The sequence below is a fragment of the Lichenostomus cassidix genome, chromosome 6 (assembly GCF_008360975.1).
Source record: "Lichenostomus cassidix isolate B80296 chromosome 6, HeHo_3.0, whole genome shotgun sequence".
In the NCBI taxonomy this organism is placed as follows: Eukaryota; Metazoa; Chordata; class Aves; order Passeriformes; family Meliphagidae; genus Lichenostomus; species Lichenostomus cassidix.
The window spans coordinates 34,396,037-34,413,259 of NC_139487.1; positions in this window are offsets into that span (position 1 = coordinate 34,396,037).

Consider the following 17,223-nt stretch of genomic DNA (forward strand, 5'->3'; position numbering starts at 1 on the left):
ATTCTCCTGCAAATGTGCATCTATGATTGGATAGTGTATCCTGAAAGCACCCATGTTTCCTTAGAAAGAATATCATCACCAAATTTTATACATTTTAACAAGAACTCAGGCCTGCATGGTCCAAAATTCACAACCACTCCGTGAAATTAAGAATAAGATGTGGCACACCTTTTTACCACACCCCTTTCCAGGGCCCCACATGCACATTCTTCATTGTTACCATTGATTTCCACTTTTTGAATCAATAGACTGAAATAAATCCTATGCCTCTGCACCAGAGCCTCCCAGGAACTGCTCCCAGCCTTTGCAGGAACTCACCTGAAGTGATTCCAAAGACAACCTGCAGCTGCCACTGCACAAAGTACAGCTGGAACACCATTTCACATGCCAGGTCTGAGGCTGGTGACATGCCTTGTTCTGAGTTTTAATCAATGGGTTAAGGTATGATTCATAATCAATTAAAAAAACCAAACACATGCCCCATGAGATAAGCTTGGACCCGAGTTGAATCTGTGACCAAAAAATTGGAATCTTCAGAACTGAGACATTGTAAAGGGTTTTAAAAAAATTTTAACCTCTGCATAAAAGCACATTTTTCCCATTATAATTGCACTAAAAGATCTAGAGCAAATTTGCACACTATAGGAACACTACTCTCCCTCTCAGGAATGACACGTGGCATCTTTTTCAACCTGCCTTATCTCTTTCCTTCTCCCAAAACCATAAATCATTTATCAAAACACAGCTTTGTCTCCAAAGGGCATGTACCAAACACACTACAGCATCTATTTCACTACTCTGTTGCTTTCCATGTAGAAAACATTCAGATGTTTTCTGAGGTTTATACTGCCTCCAATGAGAAGTTCATTCCTTATATCTTAGAGTCTTTCCTAAGGAGAGGGGGAAAAAAAGACCATAAAAAGGTGTCTTATAGAGAAGTTTTGGGTGTGCAGATGCCAGCTCACTGTGCCGAACATCACCCCCCACCTACAGTGCTAACAACACCAGAGAAGCTCACGTGGAACTCAAAGAATCCAAAGTTTCCCTAAGAAGCAGAACTGCAGTAACAGTAACTGCAATAAATAAGTGAATGCAAACACCTGTTGAAAGCTGTGCACATTCTATAGACTTTTATATATGTAGATATATAATATCTATATCTATATCTATACCTATCTATATCTATACTTATATATATGTACATATGTATACATATATATATATATTTCTGAATGACCTCGGTGGAAAAGGTGTGCTGCACTGAGCATCAGGACCTTGAGTAAACACCATCCCTTCTTGCACTATTTGCCATTCCAACTCCAGCAGCACAGAAGCTAATGCTCTCTTATCAGGCATAAAAGAAAATGTGATATGTAATAAAATATTATCACATAGCACAGATGCCTCCAAATGTTTCTATTTCTGTTAACATCTGCATGCTCACTCTTAAATAAAATGCTATAATAATGAAAACATTCATTTTCCATTGTTACTGTCTAGTTTTATCACCATCATTCTAACTGCCATTTTTGGATAGAAAAGACAGAGATTCTGTTCCCAAGTGCATTCATCTCATCCCTAATAAAATTCAATCCTGTCTTCATTAAAATTATGCAAGTGTATGGGAGGTCAAGACATGGTGAGCTCCAATTGTTTCCTGAATGAAAACTAATTTTCCAGTGATTGTTAAAAATAAATTATACAGAAGTATAATCAAAGTTAATTGAAGAACATTGCACAGTTTGAGCTCATCAAAATCCCCACAAATGCCAACAGGAAACATACTGTTTGGTACTTTCAGGAAAACAGTGACTACTTTTACCTTGCAAAAGGCTATTAATCCAAGTGAAAGTCCCTCAAATTAATAATACTCACAGCAGCTTCTATGGTCCATGGAGGTAGCACATGTATTAATCCCCCTCCTTAGAACACAGTGATATCAAATCTGCTGACATAACCAGTTCTGCATTTCACATGGAATCCTGGAGCTGCAGCATTCAGAGCTGCAGAACATCACATGTGGGTCACACAAACACAGGGAGCCCCCTGGGCACCCCTCACAACACTCCCCCACCAACACCTGCAAACCAGGAACTTCTGCTTCTGTCGACACAGCTCATTGGCAAGGCAAACAAAATATTAAAGTGGCAATTTTTAACTGCAAACCTACCCCAACCCTTGGAAATTTCTCTCTTTGTTACCTTCTCTTCAAATACTTTGTACCATAGCAATTAATTACATTTGGTCTGAATTTGTAGCAGTTTAATCTCCTATGATGTTGTCTATGAGATAAGCACTCTTCTCCCTGGCATCACTTACCTACCTGTTACTTAAAGGTTGTGACCTCAGGGACAACAAGGAAGTCCTTCAAAGTCAGCTTCCAGAAAATGGAATTCCAGTTTGGAATTCCATGTATTTCACCATTAACTTTCTCCCCACTTACATGATAATCACCAAAAGTGAGCAGGGAGGACACCATCACAGACTATTAACAATGAGCATGGAGAGCACCACAAGCTGTTCAGACTTCCTTTTGTGGTGCAGTATGAACCTGTGAGCCATGATCTGACCACCACGTATTGTCTGAGCATTATTGCACCTCCTTAGATCTGGGATTTTAGAAATAATTAATGTTTCCCAAGAGCATTAACCATCAGCAGTGATTTCCAGCAAGCCCACATGGCTCTTGAGGGTTACACGCAGAGCAAAATGATTCCACTCAAAATCTCAGTAGCAGTCCCAGCCAAAGAAAGACTCAGGACTCATCACAGCCTGCCCAACTTCCCCCCAATTCCTACAGCTTTACCAGATCCTGGCATTCTGCAGGATTCACAGTGGCATTCACAGTGATTATGCGAAATAAAACAAGAAGTTCCACAATACAGTGACCAGAGCTCACCTAGGGTGACACATCACAATTGCAGATTGATTCAACCTGATTTCTGAATCCTAAAACACTTTCTTGCACTTTCTAAATCCACTTTCTGAATGCCACTTTCTAAAACAGCATACCAGAATATAGAAGGAAAACTAAAAATATAAACAAAAAATTTGGTTTCCTTTACAAATATGAAAGTAAAGAAACCTTGCCTTGGAGTGGTCTCTCTCCAAATGGCTTGTTCTAGAAGAATATTTTTCATAATAAATATGTCATATATAAAACATTGCTTTTGCTGAAGAGCCAATACTTCAAGCCTCTTACCCCCTGCAGTTACCTCCAGCAGTATAATTAATACTTAATCACTGCTGTGATATTCATAGGCAATGACACCTAGTGTGCTTTTACTGAGATAAAAATAAATTATCTATTCTCTCTTTCTACATGAAGATCTGCTCCTCCAAATTATTAGGAATTTGAGTAACTACACTAAACCCAAATACAGATATTTGAGAAACTGGGCCTTCATTTGTACTGATTTTTCTTCATCCACAAGGAATCAAGCCAAGGAGGCAAGCCTGTAAAGTCTGTTTTATGGAACACAGGAAATAAATATGTAATTAAAAGAAAATCAAGCATTCCATACAGCACCAGCTGTCACTGTCAGCTCTGTTACTCAGTACAAACCATATCGATTAACTGCCTTTTACAAACATCTCCAAATTAGCATCAGAATTAGCTGATTGCATTAACTTGCAGGAAAAAGGTGTTCTTGCTTATCCTGCAGTTTAAGAAGTACCACAAAACACCCTATCATGGAAGGTCCTTGTTGTGGTAGGAGGCAAACCGTTTCCTGAACCAAATGGCTGCAGTGACCTAGGACACAATGTGGGGTCAGTGCAAACCCAACACTGCCTGGCAAGGAAAGGCTTTAGTCAGGTGCAGGATTTCCCTTCCTTTGCAGCCTTACTCACAAGGCTCTCAAGAGGGTATTTCACCTGCTCTGTGGGGCACACCGATGGTACTCCACTTGTCACACCTGTCTGGAGAAACAGCTCTGCTCACCAGGATAAATGGGGAGATCTGTCAGCCGTGGCTTGACAGTTTCTTTTTGTTGGTGCTGAAACAGCACACCATATTTCTTTATGAGAGGGCATAGATGACACTGTTCACAACTGATGAAGAGCAAGGGATAGCAAGATAAATTACTGATGACCACAATGAAGAAACCTGACCCTTACTTAATGACTGAGTTCGGGTTAGAGCAGGCAGTGGTAGGAAAAAAGGAGAAAGAGAAATGAGAACTTTAATAGCTCACCAGGAGTGTTTGTCATACCAGAACAAGGAGAGATTGGCATACTATTGAAATATAAGTAGTCAGAAAAACATACATGAGAAAAAAACCCTCTTAGAAATGTTTTGCAGTGTAATTTGGGCTCACAGCAGTGAATTTAAAAGTGTTTGTTATATATAAGTCCATGATTTCTGAATTCAAGTAAAAGCCTTTTCTCTACAGTACCACTTTAATCCTTTTTGGTTTCCATAATTCTCTGCCATTCCTAGCAGTATTTCTCTCTAGTGCTGATGAATCTCAGATAACACTCTTATGTCTTATCACAGAGCCCGCTGCATAAGGCCATACTGAATATTCTGCATTTCAGGAATATTTTGAGAGCAGACCAAAGTACTTTTCTGAGGCCAGTTAAAGCATGACTGGTAATTTTGAAGCTTTTGAATTTCTGTAATTTTGAAGCTTATTTTTGAAGTAATTTTGAAATATTACAGGGATACCTGAGGAAAAGCTTCAGTCCCATGGCAATGAACTGTATATGGCATCAAAGCCTGCAAACCAAGTCATTATTACTTCTCAGAGCAAAATAACCCCAGCCAAGAGCAAAAACAGTGAATTCAAGGACTTCTTTTTGCAATATGTAGGGCTGTAGTCTTTTTAAAAAATAAGTTGTTTGTTTGGGTTTTTTAATTAATTCTCCTGCATTATGAAATCAGAATAATTTATCCACAGCACAAGAAAACAGACAGGTTAGCCTGATCACAGTGGGACTTGTACAATTCTGTGTTAGTCAACAAGTGCCCAGACACAACTGGGCCTTTTTTTAATGCTTTTCCCCCTTTATCCAAAATTCAGAAAAATCAAATGGATGAACAACAGCTCCATACTAGTCATTGCATTTAATTTTATCTAGGCATTATGTAGTAATTCAAAGATTTTTAAAAAGTCAGCAAGCTTGTGTCCTTGTAGAAAGCTTTATTTCTGGAGGTTTACAGTTGTTTAAATTTTAAAAAGTAGGATTTCTTCTACAGCTAATAAATCAGTTTTGATTCAGCATGAAACAAATTCATACACTCATTCTTCAAAAGCATTTTGGCAACTATGTCAATAAGTCCACGTATGTTAATTCCAGTACTTATTCTTTATAAATAATGCTCTAATTTATGCTGGGTTTGCCTTTGAAATATTCATTATATCTTTCTTGGACCATTAAACCTTGTTTAATTAGTAAGAGAGCAACTATCAGGCCTAATTTTCTTCCTATGTTTGTTGTTTGTTTTGCTTTGGGGTTCATTCTTTGCCTTGGTTTTGTTTAATTGTTCAAAATTAACATATCACCTGCCTTTCATCAGTCTGTCAGGTCTTTGAGTTTTACGGTATTTTTTCAACAGTACAAAAGCTCAACTATTTAATTTATTAGTGTGCATAGATTCATATTTCTAGTCTCACCAATAAATTAATGTTTTGCAAGTCTTCAAGTATTTACATATTTTGTTTTGCAAATAGTTGTTACTTTTTTGTAAACAGACATGTAAAAGATCTATATTTCAAATTATTACATAGTATCTCAAATATTTTGAAAGAGTAATAATTGCATCTCTCCCGAGCTCTTAATTAACATCCTGTTTCCCTGAGCACTGTGGCAGTATAAACTGACAGGATAAAAACTTATCCTCCGTAAAGTTTCTGACTAGCATTCACCACAGAAAAGCTGGTATGGGATGTAAAACACATAGCATCAATCCTGAAAAAAACCCCATGAAATATAAAAAAGTTCATATTTTGCTCTAGGGAGATACTGCTAATGAAAAGCAGGAAAAATGTTTGCAGTTGGTACCAAAGTAGAGATTCCTCCCTCTTTTCTGCTGCCTTCCATTTTCTCATTGATCAGAGACTGTGCCAGCTAAGACAAAGAAAAATATAATATTTAACACTGAAATATCATTCTGCTATCAAAGTTTAGGCGCAACATTGGCAACAAAATCCTGTGCGTGTTTGCTTCAAGGATGCTGCTTGCTCAGTAGGTGACGAGTATTAACGGAATGCCTTTAGTTCCTCCCACATTTGCAGCACTGTGTGAACACAGCCCCTCCTGTCACAGGCAGCTTTCATCAGTTCTTGTCCTGCAGTGGTCTTTGCTCGAGCAGCCCACAGCAGCTCTGAATGAATCACCTGCTTTTTGCACATTAATAGCTCAGTATAAGCTCACTTCCCACTTGCTCCTGGCTGCTGCCTCCCAGGAGCCCTGACTGGAAGCAAAGGCACTGGGCACTGTCAGTGCAGAGCTGTGTCGGCCCCCATCCATTGGGATGCACGAGGCAGTGGCTGTACTCTGAGGGCAGACAGCCTTTCCTATTGTAACAGTGAGAAACTGAGCCAAAACATAAATGTGATTCTCCGTCAGCCCCTTCTCATTCTCACCAAGGTGTCTCCACCCCCACCTCCCCTTACAGAAGCCAGATGTGTTGCCAGCTCTTGTGGATCCCTCAAAGGCACAGATGGAGAACACGTCTGTGTTCCTCCTCCTGCCATTTCCAGCCTCTGCTCCTGCTCCTTTTTATTCCATCTGTCCTCAGAGGTGCAATCAAGCAGACCTTTTTGCTTGAAAAATCTCTCAACTCTTCCCCAGAGCCTTCCCTTCTGAATTTCAGCTTGATCCTTCCTGTCCTGTGTAATCTCTCACTTCCACAGGTACTGACTCCTGTGTCAGCTTGTTGTAGCCTCTAGAGTGACCCCAACAAGGTAAGTAAATAACAGAGAGGTTTATTCTGCAAATACTTTCATCCTTCCTGCCACCTGTGACCCAGGGCACCACTATAAGCTTTACAGAAACCCAGGAAGAAACAGGCAGCTCTTGAATCGTTACATAAAATAATTCTTTTGCTTTAATTAAAACCACCAAGATCAACATATTCCCTGAACAGACTGAAGCAATGTGGATGAGGTTCCTTTTAGCTCTGTGCATTAAAAGCTCTAAAGAAATAAGATGCTTTTTGTTAAGTTCACTGTAACAATTTATTGATTCAAGTGGGAAATAGCACTGCTGAAGGACACCTTTCCCCACCCATTGTTGTATCACGGTCCGGGAGGGCGGCACAGGCCAGCTCCCCCCCGGACCGGGTCTCTGGTTCTTGTAAATCCCACCGGATCCGGGGCGAGCGGCCCCCGAGGTTCCGTGGCATGGCGGCAGTCCTCCATCCACGTCAATTCAAGCAGGAATGTCGTGAGACAAAGGAAGAACTGGACTCCATCTCTGTTCTGGCAGATTGGTTTATTTGGGGTAACGGGGAAAAGGGGGTTGCAGGGGAGGAGAAGGGAGGAGGAAAGGCAGGAATGGGATAAGGGCTGCCAGCCCGGAGATGGAAAGACCACGAGGTGATCTGGACATCACCTTATAAAGGGAAAGGAAGGGGGGGGACTGTCTCCCCCAGAGCCAGTCCCGGGGAGTATGAAGGGAAGACAGGCATAGGGAACCCACCAATAGATTTCAGGGTACAGCAGAGCATATTTCAAAATGAACCAATGGGATACAAAGCAGAGAGACAAAGGAGCACATGGAATCCTAAAATCCCACGTTGCTACAACCCATTCCCACTGCTATGCACTATTAAGGCTGTATTCCACTCAAGGAGACCTTAGAATACTTCAGATCAGTCCTTCATTTCTAAAAAAAATTTATACAGGAGCATTCTGAGCAGATGGAAATTTGGGAGGTTAAGCAGGTATAGATTTCTAGAGTTAACTTGTGACCCCATTCATGTAAATGAAAATTGCCCACTGCTTAAAATAAGAAACTGCTTCATGCATAGGATCTGTGTCTTTGGATCTTTCTGTCTGCAGCATATCTTGCTGTTTACTATTTTGCCTGTGCTGCAGTGAGAATTAGTGCATTTGGCAACATTGGGAATTGCATTGGGAAGCAACAGCATGGGGAGAACAGCTTACTGGAAAATAAACCCACTCATTCCAGTTCCTCAGAAGTATGAGAAAACTGCTGCATGAAGGAATAGATTTGCTCAAGGTGACCTTTCTTTCCTCCCTCGTACTTGGATTGTGGTCACTTACTCTCACGCAGGATGTATCTGTACGTACAGAGCCTGCTGCAATGTGTTTGTATTTCAAGCTGGGAGTCAAATATTCCACCTCCATGTGTGTCATCCACATGACATTGCTGATTTTCTGAGTCACAGATTTAGTGTTCCAAATGACAGAGAGAACTGGGGAGCCAGAAGATCTCAGATGCCTCCCTTGGACTCCCCCTGACCTTCCCAGGATAGCCAGTTCTTGTGACTGAGAGAAAATAAGGTTTGCATCTCCTCGTGAATTCCACTGAAAATTAGTGGAATAAAAAGTACATAAAAAGAAAGCACAAGATGACTAAAATTGAACCCCGCTAAACAAATTAAGATTTAAACTAAAGCCACAATCAACTAATGAATTAGCAATAACACAGACTGGAGTTTGCATTTGATCAAATCAACAGGGAATGACTAAAATGGAAATTGTAAGGGACATGGCATTTGAAAACACCCACTGCAGAAAATAATGGAGCTCATTGTTCTGAGGCAAAGACCAGCTCCTTCAGGCTGTGACAGCTTTGAGGTCACTGCACCTTTCTGCTGTTTGGGTTTGGAGCTAGCAGGGCTTAAGGCTCCTCTGATGCAGACAGAGTTGGCTAATGTAGGGTGACACAGGATGATTTACGACAAAACATTTTCTGCCAATCTATGCAAGTACCTTCACTCCATCTTCAGAAAAATCTTTAGATAAACATAAAGGATGATCATAGAATCCCAGAATAGTTTTGGTTGGAAAGGATCTTAAAGCTTGTTCAGTCCCAGCCCCTGCCATAGGCAGGAACACCTCCCACTATCTCAGGGCTCTCCAAGCCCCATCCAGCCCAGTCTTAGACATTTCCAAGGATCCAGGAGCAGCCACAGCTTCTCTGGGCAGCTTGTGCCAGGGCCTGCCCACCCTCGCTGAGAAGCCATCAAAAGGACAACAGAAGGCAATCTGGAAAGAAAGATGACGTCTTAGTCTTGCACCATTCTCAGAGTGCCAAAGGCAGAAGCCCAGCAGGTAACCAGGTGATGTCACTGTAGATAAGCACTGTCATCTTCATGAACCTCTTCAGCCCTCAGATAATCAGGTCTGCGTGCTTTGTGCAAGAGGAAGCTACTGTCCCTTTTGACATGAAAGAGGGAGCTTTGCTTTCCCCAGGGAATGATTGATTTTGCTCCTTCTTTAATCTGCCCATTCTTCATAGGAAATAGAAGGAATTTATGAAGACCTGTTTCCCTAGGTTAGAAGCAGGCATGGCTTCCAAGCACAGAAAAGCATGAGCAGGAACTTCAGAGACACATCATCAACATCCTTCCTGTGAGAAGTCAACACAGGGCTGGTAACCAAGCTCCTCATGTCCTGTCACTGGCTTTGGCCTTGTTCACTGATCTTAGGAGTCCTGCTTTCTTCCTTGTGCTTTCACCTGCAGACTTTCACAGAATATTCCATGAATGTTCTTGCATTCATTTTACTGGCAAAAGTTTCTCTAACTCAATGAAAGAATCTAAACACTTGGGAATTCAGGTATTTATAGTGCTGTTAATGTAAAACTTCAAGAAAGTTAGAACATTAAGGAAAATATTAAGAGTTTCTCTGAGAAAATTGTAAGTTTAAGCAAAAATTTTCAGTCAAAACAAGTCTGAAACATTTCAAAGTAAGCATTGACACCTTTCAAGTTACATTTTGAAAAGCAATGTATTATTTGCCTTCTAGCACCTCCATCTTTACATGTGTGCTATTGAAACTTCTTTTGCTGTGATTTCATTTTTTTCAATCAAGGAGGTCCTGAAGTACTTTTAATTAAGATCTACTTTTCTGTGAATCACAGGATTCCAGGAAGTGTAGCATCAAGACAAAGCTCTAAATAGTCTAAGACCTGTATTAAAATAATAGAAGTGGACAATAATGAAACTTCCAGTTTATTTGGCTGTCTTCCATCTTCCTCACTTCCCCAATACTGATTTTCCCAGGTTTTCAATTCTAGTTTCATTAGAATCTCTTTGAAATCTTGATCTTTTATATTTTCAAGGAATGTTATCTAATATTAGTACAATTATTCAAACAAACAACTCCTGCCAGCAATCACCCAGAATTCCAATGTAACTTCTAATTAGAACTCATGAAGTCTTTAAAAAATAAAATTAAAAGTTAAGCACAGGGCAGGGTTCTTGCTTACAAAAATATTGACTACGAGAGTGATTCAGAGCAAGGAAATCGTAGTACAGGACAACTCCTAAATATTTGGTAAACATCATGATTAGACAAGAAAACTTCATTGACAAAGTTCCAGCTGTCAATGACCATAAAAACTGTTACATAACTGTTTTATGAAGATAGTGTGGAAATTATTTCTGGCAAATTCTTAGCATGGCAGATGCCTTCTTGTACTAAACGTTCATTGTACAGGGATACATTTTCTCTGATAATTTCCTTTCTCCCTCAAATGTGGCACAGGAAAAGAAGTCTTTACTAAAAACTAATGCCTACAAGACACCTTTCTAGCCATTCCATACCATCTGATGTTTGTCTGAAAATAAACTTCCAGTGTCAGCTCCCTGCTCAGAAAAACCTTTCTCTGCAGAAGGCCTGTTCCAACTCCCTGGCTCTTGGATTTGCTGTGAAACCTCATATGCTCAATTGATGTTTCCATGTCAGCTCTATCCCTGCTCCATCCCCACACTCCATTCCAGGGAGGGCTGTTGAAAATGCCCTTTTCTCTGAGGGCAGCCTCACAGTTCCCATGATAAACTGCAGTGTGACTTTTCCATCATTGCCTTTATTTCATCTAGAATGGAAAGCAATTAACAAAATCAACTCCCACATTCCAGTGAGCTGTAAACTCTGCATGAAAACACCTGCCAAGTCCTTCCCCAGAGATCAGGAGAATAGGGTGTCACCTGTCAGAACGCCTGCTGCAAAGAGAGCCCTGGTCATCACTCCCCTTCTCCATCTCCTTCTTTAGCACAGAGTGATTCCAGGGCACACAGAGCATGAATTCCAGCTCTCCTCACAGTTGCCACTGGAGATGGGAGAAGGCACTGTTCATGGCATGGGTTGAAGTTTTGTATGCAATCCTCACTCAGTGATCTGCAGGCACCATTCCAGTGATGAACATTTCAATATAATTTCCATAGTGGAACTGACCTTTGCTGCATACTGAAATAGAAACACAGGGACAGCAACACAACTGTTATCCCAACATGTTCACTGCTGCCCAGTTTTTCAGTATGCAGTCCATTTGGGGAATCTGCCACTGGTTTGACAACTCATGTCCTGCTTATTTTAATTTTCTAATTTCGCAGTCTAGTGACTGCTATCAAGAGGACAAATACTTTCTGACTGTAATGACAAGACAGACCCTGGGAAAGCAGGGGTTAGGAACAACTATTCCAGGAACAACTATTCCAGGAACAACTAATTCCAGGGTTAGGAACAACTATTGCAAAATGCCGGTGCAAGGCAGAGCCCTCCCGTGGGGCCAAGCCCCACATTGTGCCTACACATCCCTGGTTTGTCTACAGACTGCAAGTGGCAAAGTCACAGGGTGCTGACTTCTTCCTAGAAGGCAAAAGCACTGCCTGGAAGCAGGTGATCAGGAAAAGTAAAGGGAATTATTAAGGTGCCTTTGATGCAATCCTTAAAGGTGAACTAAATGGTACTATGGTAAGCAATGAAACCAAAGGAGTTTCCCTTAATAAAAAATCACAACTCCCATGTTTTACCCAAAAGCTCACAGAGTAGGTGTGGCATGGGACTGAAGGTTTCCCCTAGCTAAGGAGCTGTCAGGAAGGTGAACACTGAGAAGTACAGGGTGGGAGGTCAGCACCCCCTGTATCACGCAGGGTGAGTAGCACAGGGAGTGACTCAGCCTGCTGAGAACACCTGAATGCCAGCGATGGGATAGGGCTGGGAATGCCAGCACCACAACCCTGCAACACTGAGTGTGGGAAGAAGGAGCAGAATAAATTCATCATCGATAAATGCTATGACGTGCATAAATGTAATCCTAAATCTCTCTACACAGTGGCAGGTTCTGAGCCAACTGAGACACAGGGATTAGAATATGGCATACATGCTGCTCCATGAGAACTTGAGCATGGTGCTCTGCAAAGGTCAGAAAAGGGAATTGAGTGCTCTGAGTTATTAGGAAAGTGGCAGAAGAGAACAGGGAAAATATCACAATTCCTTGTAGCAGCGTGCCTGCAGGTTTTAGTGGAAGCAGCCACCACAGTCAGAGATGATTGGCACTACATATCTCCTCTGCCCTATCCCATATTGAGTGAAAGGCTAGAACGTTCCTCATTGTTCCCTGTAGCTGAGTTTTACCATTGGTTTTCAAAATTCTGTACCTTCCCTCCTTACGTCCCCATTCCCTGGCGTTCCTGCCAATCCTGCATCCCTCGCGTCCCGGTTGGTTCTCCCATGTAAACCCCTCCCATCCTGCACCCCCTTCTTAACCCCGTGTTCGGCATCGCTCTTGCCTCTTTGCGTCCCGGATCCAGCCGCCTCCTTTCCCTCGTCCCTTGCCGGTTCTATCTGCCTTCTCCGACCCGCCGTTCCTACCGAATAAACCATTGCATCCTGACCTGAGAGACCACATCTCTTTTATATTGCCTCATCTCCTGCTCGGCCTTCGTCTCCGAGGCACTCCGCTCCTTTGCCCGCGGCGCTCACTGCAGCGCCCGGTCCGGCGTGTGTGGGTCGCGGCGGTAGCCTCCTTTCATGCTGTTTCAAGGCTCGCTGCATGTCCCAGAGCGAGAAACCGCAATTCCTCACATCAATATGCTATGCAGCTGCACCATGAGTGCTGTTTGCAATTCCAAAGCACTTGTCTGCAACAACATACCGTGGATTTGGAAAGAGCAAAGGGCAAACCACAAGCCTGATCAAAGGCATGGAATGGATTTTGTGTGAAGGGTAACTGAGCAGGCAAACTTATCCATCTGGGGAAGAAGCTGACCAACAGGTTATAAGATAACAATTTTAATATAACCACCATAAGCGTTCACCCTCTTTTCGAAGAGTGAGACATTATACAATAGAAATACATTTTTAAACACAAGATTAAAACACAAAGAAAATTTCTCTACACTGTGCACAGTGAAGCTCTTCGGCACAGGATTCTGTGGCTGTCAAAAACTGACAGGGCTTCAAAATATATCCTGCAAATTAAAGGAAGGAAAACCCCTTGAGGTCTATTGAGTACAGAGACAAAATATTTGGTTCACAAGTGCCTGAAGCCCACATTTTCAGGAGATAATCCAGGATCTTAAGGAATCATCACTACATGGCTTCCCTATTCTTCCACTCTCTTTGCCCATGTTGAAAAGGCTACACACCTGTAGCTTAAGCAAGCAGAGAGGTGTGAACATTCTAGCAATGACTTAAACATCTTTCAAAAGCCAGTAAAAACCCATGCAGGTCCAGAGGGTTTGGCTTTCTACATCAATCTTTTCTTATTCTCTACATGTAGAGCAAAGACATCTGCTTCTGATCTCAGGGCCTGGCCCCTGGCAGCAGATGGAAGAATCTAATCATGTTGTGGGTCATCTTTTTCATCAGGGCAGTCACTGCAGTTCAGAATCTGTGTGATAATTTGGATCATTTTTAACTTTGTTTTCCCTTGTTCTCCATCTCTTTTTCCACCTTTTAGAATAGGTGTCTATATTGCAGGTAAGAGATTACTTGAAAGGAAGGGAAAACTCCAGTCCATAAGTCAGACTATCCCCTTCCCTTTCAAGATCATATAAATTTTCTCTTCTGTTAAAGGCTCCAAAGGACTCCAAGCTGCTGCTGCATTGCCAGGTTAGAGGACAGCATAACCCTCTTTCTGCTCACAACCATCCAGTGTCTCACAGCACTTCGCTGTCAGGGCACAGCACTCTCCCTCTACTGTTTTGCTTTCCTCCAGTAACTGGTAGGGTTTTCTGCTGCAGCTTCAGAGTGTGACACACAAATGTTGTGTTTTTCAGTGTCATCAGCAGTGACCTCCCACACAACAAATAGAAGGAGGAGCAATGTATAGGCCCTGTGCAATGTATATGCACACTCCTGAGCACCAGCACTCCTGGGGGTACCTTGCACATACAAATACCTCACTTCACAGTAGGAACATGCTGAAATGGTGAATCACTTAACCAGGGATGAGAACACGAAACCTGCAGCCACAGCTACACCCTTCACTTGATGCCTGATGCTGTAGGTTTACAAGTCATTGAAGAGCTGGTCTAACACAGAAAGGAAGGAATAGGAGAAGCTGCACTGAAAATTACACTCCTTGAGGTGGTAAAACTTCCTCTCAATCTGCTTAACAGCTCCATTTCCTACTACAAAACACAGCGCAATAAATTAGTTTAATTTTTCAATCTTTTTCAGTGGTGAAATCTTATTGTAACACACACCCACCACCCTGGTGTTGCAAGACCAGGGTGCCACCTCACTCTTGCATTGTAAAATGAGAAAAGAAAGATCAGGATAATTTCTCCTGAGGAGCCCAACTTTCGAGGCCGTCAAAAGTGGACAGAGTGGGAAGAGAGCTAAGATCTCTCCCAGCCAGTGTGAGTTCTGGGGGTAAAACTCAGGTTTTCCCATGCCAAGACTGCAACATCTCTAATCTTTTCACAAAAGAATGAATTTGAATAACCTCTTTTTTAACTGAACAGTAAAGCGATAGAGTCTCTTGTGCATTTGGCATGCTAGCTCAGCTAGGGAGGGGGCAGGCTAGAGAGAAATAATGTGAATGAATTAAATGAAAGAATGAGTGTGGCAGTGCAGATGTGAGTGCCCAGACTGACCACTCCACTGCAGGTGCTGCATCCTTCTCAGGGGCTCTGGGGGGAAACACTGCCCAAACGCTACAGAACATCCAGTTTGTCATCAGCCCTTCTCTTTGAATAAGAAGGTTATTCTATCTCAACAGGTTTTAGGTAGAATTCGATGACATGCAAGTTGTGTACCAAGCTGTACGTGTCAGGTTTATGGGATACCTCAACACCTGCACAGAGACAAAATACCTTGCTGACATCAGGAGGGTCTTTATGCACATGGTGACAGCAATCAACAACTAAACTATTGGATACAGGATAAATGTTTTAAATCAGAAGCAATTCTGCATAGATGGAATACAAACTGTGGCACTGTGGTTTTAGCAGTAGAGATCCCCAGGTGGGATTAGGATCACAGAACTCTCCACAGTTTGTGACAGAACTACAATGCCTGTGGACACTCCTGCCGTGCTGAAGCCCCTCCTTGACCCATTGCACGTGAAACAAAACTGCAGCAACCAAGGGAGTGCCCAGGAGAAGGCCAGAGGAGGCTGATTTTGTGTGTGCTTGAAGATGCAAGAAAGATAATGAGAGCTCTGCTCAAACCATGAGGGTGAACATGTAACTGCAGGTGCCCTCCTGCACTTAGGCAGGGCATGAACCACTGCTTAAAAGCTGTGGTTTGGGCTTTCCACAGAAGAATCCTGGGGCAACAGGTAAGGTGTTTCGTTGTTTTGTTTGGGTTTTTTAAGCCTTGAAACAACAAAAATCTTCAGGAAAGGAAAGATAGATGAGCAAAAGAAAGTGCACACTTTACCACACCTTCTATGCAGGAGTGTGCAGACACAAAAACTGTTTTCTGCACACATCAGAACCAAAAAGAACCCACACAGAGGAGTGCAGGTGCATTGGGTCTGCATGGACAAGGATGAGCAGCAGAGTCTTTGCTAAACTCTGAAAGGCTGCTGACAGCCTGTGTAGCTCTGCCTCTCACACTGCCGGACTGAGGAGCCAGCTGTCACAACAGGGAACAATTGGAAATGCATATCCTTCAAAAAATGCTTTTTGACTTACTGTGAGAGACTGAAATGTGGTTAATGGCTTCAACAGTTACGAAGGACTTTTTGCCCATTATGGCAAAACTGTGTAAAGAAGCTGTGACCACTGAAGCCCACCCCTCCCTGGATATGTCTGACTGAAACCTTGCACTGTCAGTTACACCACCTGGGGAACTTGAGATAAGAAAAAGCTGACACTGTTGGTCAATCATCTCAGCTCTAAGGAGAAGTGAAGGAGGCCGAGGGAGAAGAATTCATCCACAAGAAAGCCAAACCCAGCAGCTGTGCTGAAAATCATCTCTGGCTGGCTTTGAGGTTGGGGAGGCCACAGCCCCCAGACCTGTTAGCTGAGGCCAGGTTTGCACACAGTCCCCCCAACCAAGGCGGGAGGTGGAGACTTTTGGGTGTGTGGAGTACTGTGGTGGTTTTGATTGGCCCAAAACATCAGCGAAGTGTTTTTAACATCTAGGAGAAATTTGGGCCCCTCAGAAGCTGTTCTAGTAGGCCTAGGGAGGTGTCTGAGGGGTGGGGTGTGGCACAAAGATGGCTCCTGTGTGTCCTGAGTGTAAGTTCTGGAAGTTTTTACATCAAGTCCAGCAGAGCCAATCTTTGATGGCTCTGAAGGTGATGGACATGCTGCCGGCCAAGTTTGGGCCAATTGGAGGTGCTGGTTACGCCTCTGTGAAAACATATTTAAGAAAAAGTCAAAACAAAGCAGGGGCGCACTTCTTTCACTTTGTAGTTGGAGGAGGAGGAGGTGCAGGTGAAAATATGTGAGGGAGAACAGCATAGAGAGTGCCAAGGTCAGTGAAGAAGGGGGGAGAAAGAGGTGCTCCAGTGCTTCCGGCACCAGAGCTGAAATTTTCTGCTAGCCGTAGTAGAAGCTATGGGGGAGCCAGAAATTCCTCCTGCAGCCCATGGAGTCCATAAGGATGCAAAAATACACCCACAGCTCTCTCCAGAGGAGGAGGTGGATGCCTAGAAAAGACTATGAACCAGTGGGAGTCTCATCTAAGAGTTAAAACTACAAAAAGCCTTGACTGAGAGAGATAAGCCTTGCTCCTGGCATAGAAACAGCCTGGCCTCAGCTTGGGAGAGTCTGCACAGCACCTTATAAACAAAAAACTCATGTTGCAGCAGAATTCGGGCGGAAATGTTGCTCATGAGATT